The following is a 22,607-nucleotide window of genomic DNA, read 5'->3' as shown; positions in this document are numbered from 1 at the left end:
ACCACATCTTAAATAAAATGCCAAAAACTTAAGACAAAAACAGAATCTTAAAGGCAGCAAGAGAAAAGCAAACTGTTACCTAAAAGGAGCTCCCATAAGGCTGACATCTGATTTCTCATCAGAAACTCTGAAGGCCAGAAGGGAATGGCATGAAGTATTCAAGGTAATGAAAAGCAAGGATCTGTAACCAAACCTATTCTATCCAGTAAGGCTTTCATTCAAAATGAAATGTGAAATAAAAAGCTTCCCAGACAAAAAGGCTAAAGGAGTTTATCACCAGCAAACTAGCACTGCAAAAAAAAAAAAATGCTAAAGCGACTGCTGAAATGAGAAGAAATAGAGAGAAACATAGGCATAAAGAATTAAAATGGCAATAAATAAGTGCCTACCAATAATAATCTTAAATGTAAATAGATTAAATGTTCCAATCAAAAGACATAGGGTAGTTGAATAGATAAAAACCATGACCCAATTATATGCTATGTACAGGAAGCCCACCTCAGAACAAAAGACTCAGACAGGATGAGAGTGAAGGGATGGAAAAATTTTTCCCTGCAAATAATTTTTTTTTAAAAGCTGGAGTAGCAATGCTCATATCTGACAAAATAGACTTCAAAATTAAGAATATCACAAGAGACAATAAAGGTCACTATATAATACTAAAGGGATCAATCCATCAAGAGGATATAACCCTGGTTAACATATATGCAGCCAATATAGGAGCACCTAAATATATTTAAAAACGTCTAGAGAACTTTAAGGGAGAGATCCTCAGAAATGCAATCATAGTAGGGGACTTTAACATCCTGCAGTCTTCACTGGATAGATCTTCCAGACAAAAAATTAAAAAAAGGAAACATTGACTCTAAAAGACACACTGGAACAGATGGATTTAATTCAAATTTATGAGACATTTCACCCATAAGATACAGGAGAGTGGACCCAAAGGTTTTTGAGTGTGTGATTATGTATGGGTTTGTTTTTGGTGTGTGTGTATGTGAGTGGATTTTTTTTATTGTTTGTTTTTCTCCATTTTTTCTTTCATCTTTTTTTTCTGGCCTATCTCTAATTTCTCTCTTCCCTTTGATTCTATTCTACTTGGTCTGTTCTCATTGATATTATTAATTTTTCTTACTTTATTTTGTTTTTCTATTTTTTCATTTTATTTTTCCTATCTATATCTTAATATATCCATTATTACTATGTTTTAAATTCATTATTATTTTATTTGTTTTCTGTTTCCTTTTCTTTTCTCATACTATACTAGTTCTTTTAGCTTCCTCCTTGCTTCCATATACCCACTTTATCATCTTACTCTTTCTACCTTTTTCTTACATCCCCTCTAAGTCTTTGCTCATGTGTCTTTTAGTATTCTTTTTATTTTTTCTTTGCTTTTCTTTCTCTTCTTTGTCCTTCTTAATCATTTCTGTTGTTGTTGTATTGAGTAGCTTCATTTTTGTGTTGTTTTTTGTTTTATCTTGCTGTGTCTTATTCTGTTTTGTCAGCACCTCTATAACAGTTGGCACAACAACATTGTGGTTGAACCTCACTGGCAGTAAGTCAGAGGGGAGATCCCTCCCAACAATGGGACATCAACAGCCAGGTCCCAATTCAAACAGGAGAGCCCAAATAATGCACACAAGGGGCATTCCTAGAGCATTCAGCTTAGGTGAACAAAGAGACTGCACCACTCAACCCCTCAAGACACTTTCCACATAAGGCTATCCCACAAAGACTGGAAGGTATAGCAATTCTATCTAATACAAAGAAGCAAATACAAAAGAAAGTTAAAATGTATAGAGAAAGAAACAATCCCCAAATGAATGAGAAGAAGGAATCTCCAGAAAAAGAACTAAATGGAGGCAAGCAACTGATCAGAAAAAGAGTTAAAGTAATGGTTATAAACGGGTTTAAGGAGCTTAATGAAAAATACAAGGAACTCAGTGGGAACTATAGCAGCATTAAAAAAATATATATATAAACCATTAACCATAACAAGACGGAAATGAAGAATAACATATCTGACATCAAGAACACACTGGACAGAATCAAAAGTAGATTGCATGACACAGAGGATTGAATCTGCAGTGTGGAAGACAAGGTGGAAATAAATATCCATTTAGAGCAGCAAAAAGAAAAAAGAATTAAAAAGCAGAAAGATAGTTTAAGGGAGCTCTGGGACAACATGAAAAGTAACAATATTCACATCATACAAGTACCAGAAGATGAAAAAAGTGAGTAAGAAACAGCAAACCTGTTTAAAGAAACAGTGACAGAAAATTTCCCCAACAAGGTGAATAAAAATGCCACACAAGTTAAGGCACCACAGAGAGTCCCAATCAAGATGAACCCAATGAGAGCCACACCTAGACACATCATAATTTAAATAGCAAATGTTAAAGACAAAGAATCTTAAAAGAAAAGCCCAGAGGAAGTAGAAGGAAGGAAATAATAAAGATCAGAGAGGAAATAAATGACAAAACGGGGAAGGGGGGGGACAGGACAAAACATCAATGATTCCAAGAGCTGGTTAGTTGAAAAGGTAGATGAGGTTGATGAATCCCTAGCAAGTCTTATCAAGAAAAAACAAACAAACTAAAAGGCCTGCATAACCTGCTCGGAAAGTCCATGGCAAGGCCGCCTGCCAGTGTTGGAAGACTCCAGGATGAGAGCAGTGTGGAGAGTGCTGAGTTCCATTTGGACCCAAGGCCTGGAACTTGGGCTCCTGAGTGGAGGGTGTGCTGGCTTCCATCTGACCCCCATGACCTCCCTTCCCCTCCCCACAGTCTCATTCTCCAGGCTAGCTGTGGATATGCCATCCATAAACCAGTTCGGCACAGCCAAGAAGCTGATCCGCCCCCTTCCACACTCATCAAAAATTACCAGAATGTCCCTAGAACAGAGCAAGTTAATGATGTCGTGAAAAGACTATTTCTGCATCAATTGATATGATCATGTGAATTTTATCTTTCAATTTGTTCATGTGATGTATCATGTTTGTTGATTTGCAGATATTGTACCAGCCATGCATCTCCAGAATAAATCCCATTTGGTCAAGGTGTATGATCTTTTCAATGTATTGCTAGATGCGATTTGCTAATATTTTGTTGAGAATTTTAACATCTGTGTGCATCAGGAATATTGGCCTGTAATTTTGTTTCTTTGTAGTGTCTTTATCTGGTTTGGGGATTAGGGTAATACTGGCTCCATAGAAAGAATTTCGAAGTGTTCCACCTGCTCATATATTTTGGAATAGTCTGAAAAGGATTAGTGTTAGTTCTTCTTTAAATGTTTGGCAAAATTCCCCTGTGAAGCCATCTGGACTAGGGCTTTGGTTTGTGGAAGTGTTTTTTTTGTTTGTTTTTTTATTGCTGCTTCAATTTCCTCAGTTGTTACTGGCCTGTTAAAATACAAACAGCATATTTCACAGACCTAAAACAAACTCTCCAAAAATGGATATGTAAAAGAAAAGATCCTGAATAGCCTCAGCAATCCTGAGAAATAAGAACCAAGTTGGGAGAGATCACAATACCAGATATCAGGCTATATTACAAAGCCACTGTTCTCAAAACTGCCTGGCACAAGAACAGACATATAGACAAATGGAATAGAACAGAGAATCCAGAAATTGACCCAAGCTATTATGTTCCATTAATACTTGAAAAAGAAGGCAAGAGCATATAATGAAGACAGTCACTTAAATAAATGGTGTTGGAAAAATTGGATGGACACATACAAAAAAAAAAAAGGAAAGAAAGTAGACCATCAAATTACACCAGACACAAAAATAAACTCAAAATAGATAAAAGACTTAAACGTAAAATGGGAAAACATAAAAATCTTAGAAGAATCCATAGGCAGCAAAATCTCAGACATATGCCAGGGCAATTGCTTCACTGATACTGCTCCTAGAGCAATGGAAACTAAAGTGAAAATAAACACATGGGACTACATCAAAATAAAAAGCTGCTGCACAAAGAAGAAACCATCAACAAAACAAGAAAGCCCACTGCATGGGAGAACATATTTGCCAATGTTATCACTGATAAGGGTTTAATCTCCAAAATTTATAGGGAACTCATACAACTTAACAAAAGGAAGATAAACAACCCAATCAAAAAATGGGCAACGGATCTAAACAGATACTTTTTGAAAGTAGACATATAGAAGGCCATGAGGCTTGTGAAAAAATGCTCAAAGTCACTAATCATCTGAGAGATGCAAATCAAAACATCAATGAGATAGCATCTCAAACCTCTCAGAATGGCTATCATCAACAAATCAACAAAGGACAAGTGTTGGTGAGGATGTGGAGAAAAAGGAACCCTCGTACACTGCTGTTGGGAATGCAGACTGGTGCAGCTACTGTGGAAAACAGTATGAAGTTTCCTCAAAAAACCAAAAATGGAACTCCCATTTGACCCAGTAATCCCACTTCTAGGAATATATACCAAGAAACCAGAAACTCCAATCAGAAAGAATATATGCACACCTATGTTCAAGCAGTACAAATTACAATAGCTAAGATTTGAAAACAGCCTAAGTACCAATCAGCAGATAAGCGAATAAAAAACTGTGGCACATCTACACAATGGAATACTATGCTGCTGTAAATAAGAAAGAACTCTTACCATTTGCAACAGCATGGATGTACCTGGAGAGCATTATACTAAGTGAAATAAGCCAGTCTGAGAAAGATAAGTATCACATGATCTCACTCATTTGTGGATATAATGAACAACATAAACTGATGAACAAAAATTGATCCAGAGACATAGAAGCATCGAACACACCAATAAACCACAGAGGGAAGGCAGGAGAGGGGTGGGAGGGGGATAAGAGATCAACCAAATGACTTATATGCATGCATATAAGTATAACCAATGGACACAGACCCTAGTGGGGTGCAGGCCTGTGCTGGGGGTGGGAATGGGCAGGGAGAGGTCAATGGGGTGAAAAGGAGACATATGAAATATTTTCAACAACAAATAATTTTTTAAAAACAAAAGACTCTTGTCTTTTGAAGTGGGCATCCCTAAGAAGAAGCTAAAAATCAAGAAAGAACAATTGATGAGCAAGGTTATGGTAAACCTTGTGGACTCCAGCTCCCTGGAGGCTTGAATTGTTGCCTTGACTGTCAAGATCTGAAATTATGCAGAAACATCGAAAGGACAAAGCTCTCAAGTGCTATCTGCTGATGAGCATTCACCAGAAAAAAAAAAGATGCTCAAAAACCTCCATAAGACCAACTACAATGTCTTTGAGAAGACATGCAAGGACCGGGGATGAGTACACCTTTTTCCCTCTTTACTATGGAAGCCCACCGCCACTGGGTCACCTAGAAGGTTCTGTACATTTGGGATTACCAGGAGGTTCAAAAGCTGAAGAAGCAAAAAAGGGCCATATAAGCAGCATCAGCAGCAGCTGGGAAACAAGCAAGATGAATACAGAAAGCTCTTCCAAAGATGAACTAGAGGCAATCAAGGAAACACAATGAATTTGGGTAAAGTTTAAAAACAAAATAAGAAACATAGAAAAAGGACCAAAATAAAATCAGAAATGAAAGAGGTGAAGTAGCAACTGACATCACAGAAATACAAAGGATTGTAAGCAATACTATGAACAACTATAAGCAAAAAACTGGACAACCTGATAGAAATGGACAAATTCCTAGAAACATACAATCATTCAAAACTCAATGAGGAACAATCAAAAACACTGAGTAGGTTAATAACAACTGATGAAATTGAAGTAGTAATCAAAAAAAATCCCAGCAAACAGTAGTCCTGGTCTGGACACTTTTACAAGGGAGTTTCACCAAACATTCAAAGAACTAAAACCTATCCTCCTCAAACTATTCTGAAAGGTTTAAGAGAAAGGAATCCTTCCAAGCTCTTTCTATGAAGCCAGCATTACCCTAATCCAAAAATCAGATAAAGACACTACAAAGGAAAAAAAAAATATGGGCCCATATCCATGATGAACATAGGTGCTAAAGTACTCATCAAAATATTAGCAAATCACATCCAGCAATATTATAAAAAGATCATACACCATGACAAAATAAGATTTTTGGGGGGGATGCAAGGCTGGTATAATATTAGCAAATCAGTAAATGTGATACATCACATAAAAAATCAAAAGTTAAAAAATCACATGATATCAATAGATGCAGGAAAAACATTCAACAAAATCCAGCACCCCTTTTTTGTTAAAAACTCTCAGAAATGGAGGAATGGGGGGGAATAAAGGCCATATATGAAAACCTACAGCCAACATCATACTCAATAGCCAAAGCTAAAACCATTTCCCTTAAGAACAGGAACAAGACAAGCATGTCTGCTTTCACCACTCTTATTCAACCTAGTACTGGAAGTCCTAGCCATAGCAATCAAACAAGAAGAAGAGATAAAAGGCATCCACATTGGAAAGAAGGAAGTAAAACTGCCATTATTCGTAGATGACATGATCTTGTACATAGAAAACCCTAAAGATCCCACCAGGAACTACTAGACTTAATAAATGAATTTAGCAAGGTAGCAGGATGCAAAATCAACACCTAGAAATAGATGGCATTTTTATACACCAATAATGAATTCTCAGAAAGAGAAACTAAAAATACAATCCATTTACCACTACAACAACAACAAAATAAAATACCTAGGAATAAACTTAACCAAGGAGGTAAAAGACCTCTATTGGGAAAACTATAGAACATTGCAAAAATAAATAGAGGAAGATACAAAGAAATAGAAATGTATACCATGTTCCTGGATTGGAAGTATTAATGTCATTAAAATGTCTATTTGATCCAGAGCAATCTATAGATTCAATACCATCCCTATTAAAATACCAACAGCATATTTCACAGAGAAAGAACAAATATTCCCAAAATTTGTATGGAACCATAAAAGACCCCAAATAGCTGCAGAAAACCTGAGAAAGAAGAACGAAGTTGGAGGAATCACAATACTGGATATCAAACTATACTGCAAAGACATTATAACAAAAACAGCCCAGTATGAAAACAGGCATATAGAATAATGGAACAGAACAGAGACCCCAAAAATTGACCCAAGATATTACGCTCAATTAATATTTGACAAAGGAGTCAAGAACATACAACGGAGTAAAGACAGCCTCTTCAACAAATGGTGTTTGAAAAACTGAACAGACACATGCAAAAAGATGAAATCAAACCACCAAATTACACCATACATAAGAATAAATTCAAAATAGAGAAAAGTCTTCAGTGTAACACATGAAAACATAAAAATCTTAGAATAAAACAGAGGCAGTAAATCTCAGACATCTCACAGAGCAGAATTATTACAGATACATATCCTAGGACAAAGGAAATGAAGGAGAAAATAAATAAATGGGACTACATCAAAATAAAAAGCTTCTGCACAACAAAAGAAACCACCATCAAAATGAAAAGGGAACCCACTGTATGGGAGAACATATTTGCCAATGATATATCTGATATGGAGTTAATATGCAAAATATACTCAAGAAAAGGAAGAAAAACAATCCAATTTAAAACTTGGCAGAAGACCCGAATAGACATTTCTCCAAAGAGGAAATACAAATGGCTAAGAGACATATGAAAAACTGCCCAAAGTCACTAATCATCAGAAAAAGGCAAATTAAAACCCAAATGAGGTTTCACCTCACACCTATCAAAATGGCTGTCATCAACAAATCAACAAACAGCAAATGCTGTCAAGGATATGGAGAAAAGGAAACACTACTTCTCTGCTCATGGGAATGCAGATTGTTTCAGCCATTATGGAAAACAGTATGGAGTTTCCTCAAAATATAAAAAACTGGAAATTCCATTTGATGCAGCAAACCAACTTCTGGGAATATATCCTAAAAACCGCAAAACACCAGTTAGTAAGAATATATTCAAAGCAGAATTATTTATAATAGCTAAGATTTAGAAAGAGCCCAAGTGTCCATCAGTAGATGAATGGATAAAAAAGCTGTGGGATATTTACACAATGAAATACTATGCAGCTGTAAAAAAAGAGGAATCTCTTACCCTTTGGGACATCATGGCTGGACCAGAAGAATATTATGCTAAGTGAAATAAGCCAATCTGAGTAAAACAAATATCAAATGATCTCACTTATTTGTGGAATTTAATGAACAAGATGAATAGACCAACAAATTAGGACCTGAAGCATGGAGGCATGGGACAGACTGACATAACTTGATATGAGAATGGGGGATGAGAAGATATTAATAAAAGAACTTATATACTTATATGCATAGCCCAATGACACAGTCCATAGGAAGTTGAAGGCCTGGGGGTAGGGGAGGGAGAAAAAGTAGCTGGGAGGAGGAGGGCAAAGGGGAGTAAAATGGGAGATATCTGTAAAACTATCAACAATAAAAAGTAAATACATACATACATACATACATACGTATATAAAAATTTCCTGAAAACAAATGAAAATGAACACACAACAACCAAAAATATCTGGGACACAGCAAAAGCAGTTCTGAGAGGGAAGTTCATAGATTACTGGACTAAATCAAAAAAAATACAAAAATTAATAATGAACTATTTAACCCTACAACTTAAATAATTAGAAAGAGAACAACAAGAATAACTCAGAGTAACTAGAAGGAAGGAAATAAAGATTAAAGCAGAAATAAATGACATAGAGGTTAAAAAAATATATAAAAATATTAATAAAACCAAGAGTTGGTTCTTTGAAAAGTTAAACAAGATTAATGAACAATTAGACAAACTCATCAAGAAACAAAGAGAAAGGACACAAATAAACAAAATCAGATAAAAAGGAGAGGAAGTTAAACTAACACCACAGAAACACAAAGGATTATAAGAAAATACTATTAACACTTATTTGCCAATAAACTGGAAACCAGGAAAAAATGGCCCAATTCCTAGAAAAATACAATTTCCAAAAACTGAATCAGGAAGAATCAGAAAACCTGAATAGGCCAATAGCAACTGATAAAGCTGAAGGAGAAATCAAAAAATTCCCAGGAAACAAAATCCCTGGTTTGGATGACTTCCCAGGGAGTTTTACCAAACATTCAAAGAACTAACACCTATCCTCCTCCAACTATTTCAAAAAATACAAGTGAAAGGAACACTTCTAAGCCATTTTTATGAGGCCAGCATTATCCTATTTCCAAAACCAGGTGACCAGGTAAAGGGATGACAAAGAAAGAGAATTACAGGCCAATATACCTGATGAACATAAATGATAAAATCTTTAACAAAATATTAGCTGATCTGCCGAAACTGGTTTGGCTCAGTGGATAGAGCGTCGGCCTGCGGACTGAAAGGTCCCAGGTTCGATTCCGGTCGGGGGCATGTGCCTTGGTTGAGGGAACATCCCCAGTGGGAGGTGTGCAGGAGGCAGCTGGTCGATGTTTCTCTCTCATCGATGTTTCTAGCTCTCTATCTCTCTCCCTTCCTCTCTGTAAAAAATTAATAAAATATATTTTTAAAAAAATATTAGCTGATCGGGATTCAGCAATACATGAAAAATATCATAAACCATGACCAAGTAGGGTTTATATCAAGGATGCAAAGCTAGTACAATATTTGCAAATCAATAACAGTGATATACCACATAAACAAATTAAAAAACAAAAAAACACATGATCATATCAATAGATACAGAAAAAGCATTAGACAAATCCAATACCCATTTTTGATAAAAACTCTCAGCACAGTGGGAATAGAGGGAGCATACCTCTACATATTAAAGACCACATATTTAAAAAGTATAGCCAACATCATACTCAATGGGAAAATCCAAAACCATTTTTCCTAAAAACACAAACAAGACAGGGATGTCCGCTTTCTCCACTCTTATTTAACATAGTATTGGATGTCCTAGCCATGGTGATCACAGAAGAAAATAAAGAAGCATCCAATTGGAAAGAACTAAAACAGTCATTATTCGCAGATAACATGATATTGTACATAAAAAACACTAAAGACCCCACCAAAAATCTGCTAGATTTAATAAATGAATTTGGCAATGTTGTAGTATACAAAATTAACACCCAGAAATCAATGGCATTTTTAAAAGTATATTTTTATTATTTCAGAGAGGGTGGGAGAGGGAGATAGAGTTAGAAACATTAATGATGAGAGAGAATCATCAATCAGCTGCCTCCTTCAGGCCCATACTGGCGACCGAGCCCACAACCTGGACATGTGCCCTTGACCAGAATTGAATCTGCAATCCTTCAGTCCATAGGCTGATGCTCTATCCACTAAGCCAAACCAGCTAAGGCAATTGATGGCATTTTCATGCACCAATAATAAATTCTCAGAAAGAAAAACTAAGCAAACAATCCCATTTACCATCACTACAACAACAACAAAAAAGAAGATACTTAGGGATAAACTTAACCAAGAATGTGAAAAACTTGTAAGCAGTAAAGTACAGGAAGTTGAAAAAGAGATAAAGGAAGATACAAATAAGTGGAAGAATATATCATGTTCATGGATTTGTATAATTAACATCATTAAAATGTTCATACTACCCAAAGCAATCTATAGATTCAATGCAATCTCTATTAAAATACAAGCGGCATATTTCACAGAACTAGAACAAGTACTCCAAAAATTTATATGGAGCCAAAAAAGACCCCGAATACCTGCAGCAATCTTGAGAAAGAAGAACAAAGGTGGAGGGATCACAATACCAGATATCCAGTTATGATACAAAGCCACTGTAATCAAAACAGCCTGATACTGGCACAAGATCAGCCATATAGATCAACGGAACAGAACAGAGACCCCAGAAATGACCCAAGTCATTATGCTCAATTAATATTTGACAAAGGAGGCAAAAATACATAATGGAGTCAAAACAGTCTCTTCAATAAATGGTGCTGGGAAAATTGGACAGATATATGCAAAAAATTGAAACTAGACTACCAACTTATACCATATACAATTATAAACTTAAAATGATAAAATACTTAAATGTAAGTGGTGAAACCATGGAAATCCTAGAAGCCATAGGCGGCTAAATTTCAGACATCTCTAATAGCAATATGTTTACAGATACATATTCTAGGGCAAAGGAAACTAAGGAGAAAATAAACAAATGGATCTATATCAAAATAAAATCTTCTGCACAGCAAAATAAACCATCAACAAAACTAAAAGAGAGCCCACTGTATGGGAGAACATATTTGGCAATGATACCTCTGATAAAGGGTTAATATCCAAAATATATAAGGAACTCATACAGCTCAATTAAAGGAAGCAAACAATTCAATTTAAAAATGGGCAAAGGAACTAAATAGACACTTCTCCAAAGCAGACATTCTGATGGCCAAGAGACATATGAAAAAAAAAGAAACAGATCATCAAGGATATACAAATTAAAACAACAATGAGGTATCACCTCACACCTGTCTGAATGGCTACCATCAACAACTCAACAAATGAGAAGTTTTAGTGAGGATATAGAGAAAAGGAACACTAGTACACTGCTGGTGGGAATGCAGACTGGTGCAGTCACCGTGGTAAACAGTATGGTGGTTCCCCCAAAAAAATTAAATATGGAATTTCCAATTGACTCAGTGATCCCACTTTTGGAATATATCCTAAGAAATCCAAAATGCCAATCAGAAAGAATGTATGCACCTCTATGTTCATAGCAGGATAATTTAAAATAGCTAAGATTTGGAAACAGTACAAGTGCCAATCAGCAGACAAATGGATTAAAAAACTGTGGTACATCTACACAATGGAATACTATGCTGCTGTGAAAAATAAAGAAATCTTACCATTCACAACAGCATGGATGGACATGGAGAGCATTATGCTAAGCAAAATAAGCCAGTCAGAGAAAGATAAATATCACATGTTCTAACTCATATGTGGAATTTAGTGAACAAAATTAACTGATAAACAAAATAGATCCAGAGACAAAGAACAGGAACAGACTCTGGAATCTCAGAGGGAAAGGGTGGTGAAGGCCTGGGGTGGGAGCAGAGGCAGGTTAGAAGAGGTCGATGGAGGAAAAAGGGGGACATATGTAATATTTCAACAATAAAGACTTAAAATAAATAGGTAAAATAAAATAGTTTGATTATTCTGACAGTAACTGCTCCTAAATAAAAATTCTGCCTCGTCTTTTTTATCTTACTTCAATACCACAACTAGTAGAGATAAGACTAGCTATAAGACTAGCTAACTCAACAAACACTATCAGAGAACGTGTGCTGGCAGATACCCAAGCAATTTGTTTCTCCCATCAGAGGGCTAGAGCTTCTTTCTGGCTTCTCCCTGGAAGACAATGTGTGGCAACCAACATCTGGTCATCCTATATAAATATTATAATTCCTCAATTATTTCACAAGAAGCTCTCCATAACCTCTCAATACCTATACAATAAACCTCAGCTCAGGAGCCTGGATTGAATTATCTGTATGCTGGGAATGAAATAAGAAGAAATTGAACATTTAAATTATACTGATGTTAAAAGAATTTGCTTGTACAAGCATTAAACATATTACGATATTTAAATCACCATTATGCACAAAATAATCTCTTTTTGGGAAATTAACTCAAGGCTGAAAATTTAGTTTGAAAATTATTTAATAATAGAGAAGTCTATAAAATACTATAATCCTTCAAGGATGGGATTTTAGAATTATATACTAATAGCCAGAAACGTAAGTGTATTCTTCAGTGTCTTTTTATTCTCCCATTCAACAAATATAACTCAGAACCTACTACTTAGTACAAGAAAATGTGCTAGAGTGGATAAAAAAATAATAAACTAGAATCAATCATATTCTCCATGAGTTTATAATCTAATAAGAAAATTGAAACACATAATAATGACAATTCAAGGGAATATTGTATGGCTTCTATGGACCTGACATTGTACCAGGTGCCAATATTCTGGATTCTGGGAACTCACAGTTTAAAGGAATTGGCAATAATACATGCTAGCAAGTTAACAGAAAAACAACCTAGAAGGACTAAAGTGATGCTACATAAAATGTGCATTATAAAAACATGGATGAGAAAATGGCTAACTGAGCCAGCCAGGGATATCAGAGAGGATTGCCTACGTCTGGCATTTGGCAATTAAATTAGATTTTGAAAAATGGGTAGGATTTTGCAGGGGAGAAAATGAGGTTGATAACAGAAAGGGTATTCCAAGCAAAATAAAGAGTATATGAGCTGGACCAGCATGGATCAGTGGTTGAGTGTTGACCTGTGAATCAGGAGGAGGTCATCACAGTATGATTCCTGGTCAGAGCATATGCCTGGGTTGCGAGTTCGATCCTCATTGTGGGGCATGCAGCCTCCAGGAGGGAGGACTACTACAGCAGCAGTCTGTGGTTTTCTCCGAAACTCCCACTGTTTAAAGGGAGACAAACAACTGGACTAGGGGATTGGCCGGAGAGATCAAGAGTAGTAAAGGAGGAGGATTTAAGATCCTCCAAGAGTAAAGAGGAAAAATCTGCGAGGGAAATCAATGGGCCCTGGGCTGAGAGATGGGGGGGGGGGGGTGTTGGCAGTTAATTATGAAGCAGGGAGAGATAGGTTTTGTTGATTTTACTGGCTGAAGACCACTCTGCAGGCTTAGGGGTTACCACCAGGTGTGTTATCAGGAACGTTACTAACTTCAAGGTCGCAAGTTTTCTGTGAGCACAGTTAATCTTTCTCTGCCCTGGTTTATTCTTCTTAACCCTTCCAATACTAAATTAGATCGATACCTGTTCTTAGTTTTATCACAGAAGGTCTAGGTATATTTTCTTGAGAGTAAAAGTACATTTAAAATGTGTTCATAAATATTAATCTAAAAATGCTGACTGTTCACTTTTGGTAGTCATTAAAGGATTGAGGTTTCTAAGAATAAAGAATTCTAATACATTAAAAAACAACTAAACTCCCAGGAGCCAAGTGGAGGAGAAACGGAGCTGAAGTCTGCAGCTGCCCTGGTGATTTAGAACTGTTTGCTAGGCAGACTCAGCCCCCGAGAGCCAGGACAAAGAAGGGGGGCTGGATGACCGAGCTGCCTGCAGTGGCCCTAAAAAAAAGCAGCAGCAGCAAGAAAAGTGGGAGACAGCAGAAATTTACCTGACACTAGAGCTGCCCCGCTGCTGCCCAGTGAGTAATGAGTGTTTTACAACAATACAAGACTTAGGCCTTTGGCTTGCTGGCTACAGCAGTTAAACCAGAAACCAGTGACTGCTACTAGCCTTCGTGCAGCCCCAGGAATAGAGCAGCGAGCCTGGGATCTATGAAAGCTGCAGATAGAGCTAGTGAAAGCTCCCTGTTTGCAAATGTACTGAAAGGGTTCAGTACCTGTTTCTGCTGGAAGAGGAGGGGCTGATATCCCCTTCCAGGGCACTCCTTTGGGAAAGGCCTGGTCGCTGCTCTGCCACAAAGGGTACTGGCGGAAAGACAAGGATAGCAGGGCCCTGTAACTAATAAGCAGGGTTAACAAAAGGGCAAATAAAAGAGCACTCTTCCTGGACCTGGGAGCCATCATGACTTTAAAATTCTCCAAGAGAGGAGGAGTCTGACTCAGAGACTGGCCAAGACCCCCTTGGGTTAGGAGGACTGGAAGCTACATATTGAACTTATAGACTGCAGTTTGTTAGGCAGTGGTCCAAGCCCAGTTGTATAGGGGTTAATCTGCCTGTATACAGCAAAACAACTTTCTCCTGCACCAGAATACATTTTAAGGAAATTGGACAGACTGTTTGTGGCTAGAAAGAAGAACTGGCCTCAACGCACAGCCCTGACAGTGTCCTGCAGAAAACTGTATAATAGACTTAAATGATGCCTGCATCTTCATGGACATGGCTCCAGAGAGACAAGGACAATTTTGCCTTGTGTAAGCAGGTCATTTCCCTAAGACGTTTGTCTAGCCCTACCATGTGTCATGTATGGTAGCAGAAAATTTGGCTGCCTGAAGTAGCCACAGTGCCCATATTGTACCTCATTATGTTGATATGTTAGATTAACCTTAATTCTCTTACAGATTTGAATGCAGTTGTCAAAAGGGCAGGTGCCCAACTGGACAAAGAAGAATACCATCAGGTTTTGGTCTCTATTTAGAGACAGTTGGCAGCCTGTATACTGTCATGCAGGCCTGTGTGCCATGCCCATGCCAGGGGTGGCACAAACCTCAACTGTAGGAAACTGGGGAAGGCCTGTTTTGAACAGAGGGAAATAGTGAAGTGGTGAATACTAGCCCTTTGTTAGAGAAATTACAGACCCTGTGAGGTCCTGTGACATGTGAGACCCTGTAAAGAAATAAAGCTCCCCTAGTCCGTTCTGAGAGAACAAGTCAAGTAAGGGGAGCCCTACTACAGGGACAGCTGTAACTATCTATTTAAATATAGACACATTGTAAATTTCTTCTTGCCATTTGAAGACAGTTATATTACTCTGAAGAGTCCATAAAAAGGACTGACAAGGAAAATCAGAAGATCTTAAGGCAGGTCAGTAGATTTTCTCCTTATGTAATTCCTCCAAAATTTGGCAATACTTAATAAATAAATCATGGCAATACATTTCTTTGCATAAATTCAATAAGACCAGTTTCCAGTAGTGGTTTTATTGACCGAAAACTTTGACTAGTGTATCACATTTTAAAAAGCACTGTCTGAGCTCTGAAGATTTAAAGCCAATAAGAGTGCCATAGAGGAAGTCTGGTATCTTGCTTGGTAGCCCTGAAAATAGCTGGCACTGGAGCATCAGGCCCATGCCCTACCATCACTGGTGGTTGGTCAGAGTACAAGGGGAGCAATAAGGGCACCTCTGCATTCCTGTGGAACTCCCACGCACTCTGGGCAGTGACGAGTAGGAGGGCTACTGAGAAGGGCCTTAAAGCAAGGAAATGGGCCTGGGCAGAACCCCTGAAGGTGAGGAATTCACCTAACTCAGCAGATACTGCAGGCAGGCCTGATGGCGGCTAGATGGCTTGGCTTCCTGGCCCTACGGGGCACATTAAGATTCAATCATGAAATTCCAGCAAAGGTAGTCAGTTACCATTCTTGTTGTGTCTATGCAAACAATCAGGCCAAATTGAATACAGTAAATAAATTAGTATTTTAATAAACAGAGGGATAATTTTAAGGAGAATAACTCTATTTCAATAGAGGTTATTAAAACTGAAATGTTTTCTTTCCCTCCCACCAGACCATTTGTTACAGTTTGTCTCTGCCAGGTCACAAGCCCACCTCCTTCTGTGCCCAGGCCTCATCATCCCTCTGACAGACAGCAAGGATCTCTTGGCTCTGAGAGAAACTTCTGACCTGACTCAGCAGGAAGTAATTACAGAAGAAATCCAACTTCCATTTTCCCTGAAAGAATTCAGAGCCAGGATCCTTGAGGTAATATAGTAGACAGTTAGACAGACATGAGCAGAGCAAGGACGATGGGCCAATTGGCACTTCCAGATATAACTAAGTCTTTCCACCTCTATGTATGTAAGACAAGAGGACTCCCCAGAAGCAAGAGGGAACAAGTTTGCAGACAAAACAGCCAAAGAGATTGCAAAAAGACCAGTAGGGCCGCTTGAAATACTGGTAGCAGTACCACCCCAGAATCTACAGCCAAACCCTGTTTACACCTCAGAAGAAAAGGAAACAGCCACAAAATTATACGCAAAAGGGTCTTCCCAGAGATGGCTACTATTACCAGATGGAAGGCCTTTTGTTTCAGAGGCTTTGGGCCGAATCATCGCCTCCCAGACACACCAAAGTTCTCACCTGGAAGGAACCAAACTAGCTGAACTCCTGGGAAGGGAATACTACATACCAAGGCTACATCGGTTAACCCGGGATATAGCCAGAAGGTGCCAAATTTGTGCTCAGTCCTTACAGGCACTCCAGACCAGCTCAGCGGCTGTGCACCAAATCGCCCGGGCAGCTCATCAGGAAGTCCGCGCGCCCAACCCAAGCAGCCCACCTGTGTGTGCTCCTGGTGATTTGGTCTGGGTGAAGTGACACGATCCAGGTACTCTTGAGCCTCGGTGGTAAGGGCCTTTCCAGGTCATCCTAAGCACCCCAACTGCTTTCAAAGCCGGGGGAAAGAAGCGCTGGATTCACCGCACACAAATCAAGAAGGCTGAAGACCCATTGGGACAATGGACTGTAGAGTGCACAGCAGACCCACTCAAGGTCAGACTGAAAAAGGACCCTGTCTAGGCATCCTCCTTTTATGCCTCCTGGTTTTGGCAAGCGGGAATCCCCACCAAGCCCCAGTTTACTCCTGGGAGGTCACCCGCACGCTGGATGGTAAAATCATTGGGAAGGCCACCACCTCAGGGCCCCCTGAAGCTACATACTGATCTTTGCAAAATATTTGGGAAAGAATGGAACTGCCCCCTCACCATAAGGGGATCTGGGATATTAGGGGGAAATGCTGGGTATGTATCTACACAGACATATGGGTGTGGAAGCCTTAACCTTGAACAAGACCTATGTGAACCCAGCACCATGTCTGCCCCCGAGAAGGGCCCCTAGAGTATGGGGGTAAAGATGACTTTTACTGTGCCTCTTGGGGCTGTGAAACCTTAGCCCCATGGAAGACCACTGACTCACTACTCCAGCTTACCAGGACAGTGAGGCCTGGGGCACCCACTACCAACAAATCCCTAAAGAAGGCTGGCAGGAAGCAGAATCAATGATTTGATTCCCAATAAGACCAGTAGGGAATGTGCTGGGCTGCATATCTCGTGCTTCGGCCAGACGGGGCACGCTGTGCTCTCTGTTCCTAAAACACATAGATAGGAATGTGCTGGTGCTTTGGCCAGGCAGGGTGTGCTGCGCTCTCTGTTCCTAGAACACATAGATAGGAAGGTAGTCACTGTACTGATGCTGTACTGTGTCGGGAACAAATTGTGTAAACAAGGCTTTGTAACTAACTTTGTGGGTTTTGCAAATAAAAATGCTGTAACTCCTGTAACTGTAGTCGGCACTGCAGTTCAGCCTCTGCTTCGGCAGGGTGCTGTAACTGTAGTCGCTGGCCAGCTTAATAAAGGCTCCTAAATCTTGATCTGAGTCCCTGGTGGTCGTCTCCGTGGGTCGCCCCATTACACTCATGGCCCCCCCGCCAGCCTGGTTGCCCCACGCAGCCTGCTGTTCAGTCATTTGGTCATCCCTTACTAACCCCCCTGCTGGCCTGGTCATAGGCAGCCATCTTGTGAGGGTGTGAGGGTAAATTTGCATATTACCTCTTTATTATATAGGATGATTACCTTGAGCCTCAGAAAATGAGAGGTAATCAAGAAACAGCTACTCACCCAACCAGCATGGCTCAGTAGTTGAGCATCACACCTATGAACCAGAAGGTCACCAGTTTGATTGCCGATGGAGGCACATGCATGGGTTGCGCTCTTGATCCCCAGTGTGGGGCTGCCGATCGGTCATTCTTTCTCAACACTGATGTTTCTATATCTCTTTCCCTCTCCCCTCCTCTCTGAAATCAATAAAAATATATTTTTAAAAAATAAAGAGCCCTAACAGGTTTGGCTCAGTGGATAGAGTGTCGGCCTGTGGACTGAAGGGTCCCAGGTTCAATTCCAGTCAAGGGCATGTACCTTGGTTGTGGGCACATCCCCAGTAGTGGGTGTGCAGAAGGCAGCTGATCGATGTTTCTCTCTCATCGATGTTTCTAACCCTCTATCCCTCTCCCTTCCTCTCTTTAAAAAAATCAATAAAATATATTTTAAAAAAATAAAGAAAAGAAAGAGCTACTCTCTGGGGATCATCAGTTAAAAAGGCCTCAGCCATAAGCTATATACTGATGACTCCTAATATAAATAATTCCAGAACTGGTTCTTTCCTCCTGAGCTCCAGACCTATACTTTGAACCTCCTACACAACATTTCCATTTGACTGGGACCCACTATTTTTTCCCTTAAGAGAGAAAAAAAAAAAAAACTAGTAAAAAAATAAAAATAAAAAAATAAAGAGGTACTTGAGAGTAAACTTTGATTTTTTTTTCTTCTCCACCTTCCTTCCATCCTCAACCTCCATTATCAACTGATCATCATGTCCCATGAGATATACCTCCAAAATCTCTCTTCTTTTCATGCTTTCCTTCCCCTACACTGCCCAAATCTCTCAACTATAACATTATCATAGCTACACACTTCTATCTGTCAAAAACGCCATTCCTCCTCAATACATCAATAATAGCCATCTCTCCTACATACCGTAGAGGACTCTGTCTGTGAATTTCCTACACAGATCTGGTCATTGCCATGCTGTACACCTTTACAGGCTCAAAGCTAAACTCTTTTTTGAAATCTGACTGTGCTCCCTGCCTGAAGGAAAATTAGTCATTACTAGCTTCAGAGTTTTCCCATCTTATTTCATATGCCAGGACAGTATTTATAGTGTATGTTGTGTTTCTCCCAGACCCCCGCCAGATGTGCATCCCTTAATGATAAGGATATAGACTTATTCACCCTTGCATACCCTGAATCAAGCATAGTGCTTAGCATCCATGCTAAATAAATGTTCATCTAACTCATCAATATGGAAATGAGATGATAATCAAACAGTACCACATCCATGTGCTGAAACAAGCTCTAATTGCATGCATTTCCAAATATAAGGACATTCTTGAGGCTTTTTACTATAAAAATCTCATAGGAGAAAAATAGTAGCGAGCCACAGTGCTAGTATTTCTAGACTGAAGCAGAAGATGCCAAACCTCATAGAAACTTTGCTATGAAGGGATTTTTCAGACCAGGCTTGTATTCTACAAAGATGTAGAGGTTAAATAACTAGCAGACTAACTTCTCTATGCACTCCCATTTTGAAGACTTATCTGAGCATCTCTAAGGTTTCTCCTTCCTGTTTCCCTTTGCTTTATCCTTCACAATCCATCATTGAGAATGTTAAAGGCTTTTAAAGAAATCAATATTCTGCCATTGGGCTCTCACATGGAAGGCAGCACCGGTCTGGCAGGTGAGCCATTATAGCACTGGTTCTGAAAACAGCTGCAGGCCTTTCCTAGAGACATCAGTTGGTATGCAAAAGGGCAGAATGTGACCTTAAGATGAAACTGAATGCAAAGTCAAAATTAATTTAAGTTATATTTTATTTATAAGTCAATAAATTAATAATAAGAATATTTGCATAGGCAATTTTTTTAAGAATATCCTTTTATTGAATTAGTATTTCCCTTCATAAGATATTTAAAATATTATATGATAGAGTATATTACAGTGAAATAAAAAAATTCATTTTTGAAAATCATTCATACCTTAGGCAGGTAATATTCATCCAAATTAGTGAGTGGGTAAGCAAGTAATGCCACAGTACTTTATAAAGGCTAAAGCCTGTCTATGACAAATTTTGGTTTGATGGAATTTTATTATAGTAAAATTATATGAAAAATATAGGATTTATTGGTCCAATAGTTTCTGACCTAAATCAATATTCTTAATAATTATTTTTCTAACTTATGTCCAAGAAATCTTTTCAAGTAACAGTCTACTTAGGTTCAAGAGTAATAAAGAAGGCAGGAACAAAAACTATTCATTTATCAGGAAATTGAGGGATACCCCAGTGGTTCTTCATTTCCCAAAAGACATAACTATTACTAATAATAAATTGGAGGTCTCCTGAGCCACCCGAACTTCTAATTTCTGTTTGATCTTTCCTCTGCAATTATTTTCATATTATTCATATGCAGAAAAAAATAGTATTTGAGGCCTTTGTATTTATACTAGAGGCCCGGTGCACGAATTCATGCACAGGTAGGGTCTGGCTGGCCCGCCCCGATCAGGGCCAATCAGGCTGGGCCAGCTGGGGAGAGGGGTCGCAGGCAGTTGGCCAGCAGGCCCTGCCCCTGGTTGAACTCCCAGTTGAACTCCTGGTCAAACTCCTGGTTGAGGGGACAATTTGCATATTAGCCTTTTATTATATAGGATCAGTATGATAGCATTATTCTGCAACTTATTTTCACTTAATCTTGTCTGTGGTTAACAGACAGCCTAGAGCAGCAGTTCTCAACCTGTGGGTCGCGACCCCTTTGGGGGTCAAACAACCCTTTCACAGGGGTCACCTAAGACCATCGGAAAACACATATATAATTACATATTGTTTTTGTGATTAATCACTATGCTTTAATTATGTTCAATTTGTAACAATGAAAATACATCCTGCATATCAGATATTTGCATTATGATTAATAACAGTAGCAAAATTACAGTTATGAAGTAGCAATGAAAATAATTTTATGGTTGGGGGTCACCACAACATGAGGAATTGTATTAAAGGATCTCAGCATTAGGAAGGTTGAGAACCACTGGCCTAGAGTCAACTCCCAACTCTTCTTATTTAACACCTGTGTAACATCAAGCAAGTTACTTAATCTCTTCCCTGCCTCAGTTTTGTAATCAGAAAAGTGGGAATAATAATGTGACCTCTCTCATTGAATTTTGTAAGGTTTAAACACAATCTTTTCATAGCATGAACTCTATGTGTGTTGGCTTATTAGTATTATCAAATGCTATTATCTCTCTTATTCTTTTTAATTTCTGAATATTATTCCAAATTCTGAAATCCCTGGGGATTTCTCTATCTCATGACTTTAAATACCATCCACACAGTAACAGCTTTCAAATTTATGTCTTTGATCTGGATCTTACCACTAAACTTCAGATTCACATATAAAACTGCTACTCCATGTACGTAATTCCCACTTTCCTTCTTGCTGATCAGGCAAAAGCCCTCCAAATCCTCTCTCTCTCTCTCTCTCTCTCTCTCTCTCTCTCTCTCTTTCTCTCTCTCTCCTTACCCTGTATGTCAGGAAATTCTACTGGCCCTTTCTTACATAAAGCTATATCCAACATCCAGGCTCTTCTTACCACATCAATCACCCAGCTCTGGTCACAGCTACAATCATTCTCATCCAGATTATTACAATATCCTTCAAACTGATTCCCTGCTTCCACCCCTTTCAATCTGTTCTCCACATAGCATCAGCAAGATCCTATTAAAACATAAAGCATCCCAGCTGGTGGGGCTCAGTGGTTGAGCATTGACCTATGAACCAGGAGGTCACAGTTCAATTCCCTGTGAAGGCACATGTCTGGGTTGAGGGCTCTGTCCCTAGTGAGGGGCGTGCAGGATGCAGCTAATGAATGATTCTCTCTCATCATTGATGTTTCTATATCTTTCTTTCCCCTTTCCTCTCTGAATTCAATAAAAAAATATTTTTAAAAGAAAGCAGTGGAACCAAGATGGCGGCGTAGGGAGTGGAACTGTGTGTGCTGCTCTCTCACAGCATCATTGAAACTACCAACTATGAGGCAAAAAACCACCACTCAGAACCATGGGGAAGTTGGCCCAGTGGGAGATCTACAACTGGAAGAAAAGAAAGAAGCGCAGTGAGACGGAGTGGGAGCTACGGAAGTGCCAAAAACAGAGGTACGCAGTCACACGCCAGGCGGGCTGCAACTGGATTCGCGGTTTTTTTCAATCAGAAGCAGTTACAAACCCTCGAATCCTCTGGGCTTGCTCGGGGCGGGTCTCTGAGGCCCCAGATCCCACAGGGAGAGGCGGCCACGCCTTGCAGTGGTCGGAGAGCGAGGGAAGCTCTG

General features: G+C 39.0%; 1 pseudogene; it reads left to right on the top strand.

The window, feature by feature from the left end:
* Window positions 1-2,185: 2,185 nt before the first annotated feature.
* Window positions 2,186-5,444, top strand: LOC102432082 (annotated as a pseudogene).
* Window positions 5,445-22,607: the final 17,163 nt, after the last annotated feature.

Source organism: Myotis lucifugus, unplaced genomic scaffold (assembly GCF_000147115.1).
Source record: "Myotis lucifugus unplaced genomic scaffold, Myoluc2.0 scaffold_50, whole genome shotgun sequence".
In the NCBI taxonomy this organism is placed as follows: domain Eukaryota; kingdom Metazoa; phylum Chordata; class Mammalia; order Chiroptera; family Vespertilionidae; genus Myotis; species Myotis lucifugus.
Note: the sequence above shows the minus strand (reverse complement) of the source record. Positions and strands in the feature narration are given on the sequence as shown.